The sequence below is a fragment of the Spinacia oleracea genome, chromosome 6 (assembly GCF_020520425.1).
Source record: "Spinacia oleracea cultivar Varoflay chromosome 6, BTI_SOV_V1, whole genome shotgun sequence".
Classification (NCBI taxonomy): domain Eukaryota; kingdom Viridiplantae; phylum Streptophyta; class Magnoliopsida; order Caryophyllales; family Amaranthaceae; genus Spinacia; species Spinacia oleracea.
The window spans coordinates 94,969,027-94,972,428 of record NC_079492.1 but is presented as its reverse complement, the minus strand read 5'-3'; positions in this window follow the sequence as shown (position 1 = coordinate 94,972,428).

The window sequence follows — 3,402 nt, the reverse complement described above, 5'->3', positions numbered from 1 at the left end:
TTAGAATCGAGTGCCTTTTCATACGCCCTTGCAGCAATTTTTACGAAAAGTTTTTTTTTGCTACGTGTTATTTTTTTGCGCGGGCACCGAGGCTGCTGTGCCTGACCAAAAGGTCAAGCAGCAACTTCAGCGCCCAGCGAGGGGCGTGAGAAATTCTGGCGCCCAGCCAGGGGCGTTGAAAATGCGTCCCTGGCTGGTTCTAGTTTTCTGTTTGCGTCTACTTCTGTTTATGCGACTTCGATTTGCGTGCTTGCCTAATAACGTCTTTTACGCGTTGTGCAGCGTTTGTGGGATTCGTTACAGGCCATCCCGAGCGTCGCTTATTTTTGTGGCGATCATTCGGGTTTGCGGAACACGTATTTCGGTATAACTCTTTGGCAAATTAGTCTATGAATGTTTGGGCAATTTTTAATGTCGTTGGTTTTTTTTCTAGGATAACTAGTCACACACAATCACATATTTCGCTACACATAACTAACATTTATCATGAGGCGATAATAACATGTCATGTAGTTTATGATAGGCTTCTATGGGTAGTTATTTGCGCCTGGCTTGGTACCGCTTCTATCGTAGATCCAACACATGCCCCGGTCGAGGTAGTGTCTTCAACAGACGAATTTCGCCCAAGAGGCCAACCCGCAAGTGCAAGCCAAGGGGGCATGCAGGCGAGAGGGACCTAATGAGCGAGCGATTGGGTTCGGGATAGGTGTACTACCTGCACAAGTACCGAGTGGGCAACATGCGCGGCGTATGCACCCCCCTATTGGCGAAAAAAGGTATCCTTAGTCCCAACTCCCGAGGGAGCCGAGATTCGTTATGCGGTTCTGCCCGTTCACATTAATATGCTGATTTTCAGGTCGTCCCAACTTGATGGGGAAATAAACGCGGGGTAGGATCGTTTCACCCTTCGGCTATTTTAATTACCTACAAGCACGAGTATTTCCTTCACTATCCCCAGTGCAGTCGCCACTGTGAGGGGGTCGAAAAAGCGCGAGGCTAATGCGTGACCTCGTCCCTCGTGGGTGTGACGATTCTTTTTATTCAATCAAGTGTAATTGGATTTCCTGTGAGTTTACACCCAATTGACTAGTAATATAGGAGTCGCCATTCAGTTTTTAACAACAATGAAAAAAACTGACAAAACCCGGTTATCGTGACATAAAGGGAGTGCAATTATGTTTGACCACGACGGCCGTAGGTTCCCTTGTGATCCCTGGTGTGGGGATCTCTCAACATACACCCGCAAGGTAGAGATTGAGGGTTCGGGGGACTGTAACTACCGAGAGGAGTATTCGCTCTTCGATAACTCCAGAGGCAGGATATCCTTACTAGCTCAGCATAAATAATTGAAGGGACATGCGTTAACTATTAAACTAATCTGAGTTGATTTTAGCAATATGCAACATATAATACTAGATCGATCGCGATTATCTGATTTAAATAGCATTAAGGGACCTAGCATGATATTCCAATTTCCCAAAAATATTATATTTGTTAGGCGTGGTAGAACAATCAGATTTAGTTAGTTTAACAGTTCATAAAAAGGGCGAGGAAAGCAATTAAATCATAGAAAAGGGACACATTACGACGCACCCTTGAGAGGTGCGTCACGGTTTTCAGAAAACTAACCACTTTGACTTTGCTATTTCTCCTTTTTATTTAACGAATCTCAAATTATGGGACAGGATACGTTCTGTTCGATTTATGGATCGATTGCGACAGAACGCGTGAACAATTTCGCAGCGTGAGGCTTAGGCTAAGGGTTGGAGTCAATACTCAGAATATGAATTGTGTGTTGTTCTGTGTTCCTTTCACGTTGAATTTGGGGCTGTATTTATAGGGGAGAGTTCGTGGAAAGATAGAATTGCAGAACTCTTATCCACGAGGAATTAGGAAAAAACACGTACCAGGTATTTTCAGCGCCCAGCTCTGGGCGTCAAAGATTTCGGCGCCCAGGGCTGGGCGTTGAAAATAGAGATCCATGCAATTTCGACGCCCAGGGCTGGGCGTTAAAGATTCCGGCGCCCAGCTCTGGGCGTTGAAAGTGATGTCTAGGCCGAGTTCTTTGTCAGATTCGGATTCCTAGAATCCGGAGTGTTAGAGATTTAATCGAGTCTTTCATTGCGTATCAATTTTATGACGGAATGCGTCTGGGCCCGTTACGAACTCTAGGCTCGTTAGGATTTTAATTAATACGTAACTCTTATTTCCGGATCATATTAGGAATAGGATTCTCGCAGTTTTCTATCTCATTTATGATTTATGTTGGAGTGCAACACCTAATTCTGACAGGTTTCTATCTTTTATGACTTGCCACTTTTAGAAGCTACCCTTTACGGCAGTTACTATTTTTAGCAGGTTTTTATAAATAGCAGGTTTCGGGTGAAATGAAAAGGGGAATTGAGATTCGTTATTTTATAGGAGATGCGTTGCCAAGTGGAGATTTATGCTTTCATCATCGAACCCTCCCTTTCGGGAATGGGGACAAAAGTAGGTGTCTACAGTGCTAAGTTAGGGAGTGCCTGAGTTGGAGAAACTAAGCATGTGGAACAAACACAAGCAATATAAGGAGCTCCTAATCAGTTTGCAAATGTTATCAAAAAGGTTGATCCTCAACGAGGTTGATCCTCAAAGAGGTTGATCCTCTAAGTGGTTGATCCTCTAAGAGGTTGATCCTCTAAGTGGTTGATCCTCAGGCGGTTGATCCTCAAATCTCAAGAGGTTGATCCTCGGCCGGCTTATCCTCAATCCTCAACAGGGTGATCCTCAGACGGCTGATCCTCAACGGCTGATCCTCGTATGGCTGACCTTAAACAAGTTATTAAGCGAGCTCCTCATATATTATGAGGATCTTCGAAGTTCCGGAAGAAGGAACAATGCATGAAGCGTTCAAGCAAAGCTTCAAAAGGTGCCAACATGAAAGCTACACCATATGAGTTTATGTTTAGATTTTATGTAAGTATTTTAATATTGTTTATGCATCATATGGAACAAAAGGAACACGTGTGTTTTAATATGTGTTGAGAAAATAGTATTTGTAAATAAAATAAAGTTTTATAAAGAAAAATCTTTTGAAAATAAATAAAACGATTTTAATAAAATCAACGTTGAATTCTGATTCAGAATTCCTTGTTTTTCAAGAAAAGGTTTTTACTTGTTCCTAAAACGGCTCCCACTATTTTCTCTAAATTGAACGTGTTAAAAGTGGTTTGAAGAAGTCTCCCTGTTTCTCTCAAGTAACGTGCACGTTACTGCTCCCTGTTAGTGGGAGTTGAGGGGAACATGGGAAACTGACCTAAGGAAGCTCCTCTATAAAAGGAGAAGGGTTTTCATTTCTAAAAACACAACTGACAACGTGCAATATTTCTAAAGAACTTAAGAGTTTTTATAAAAGTCAGTTTA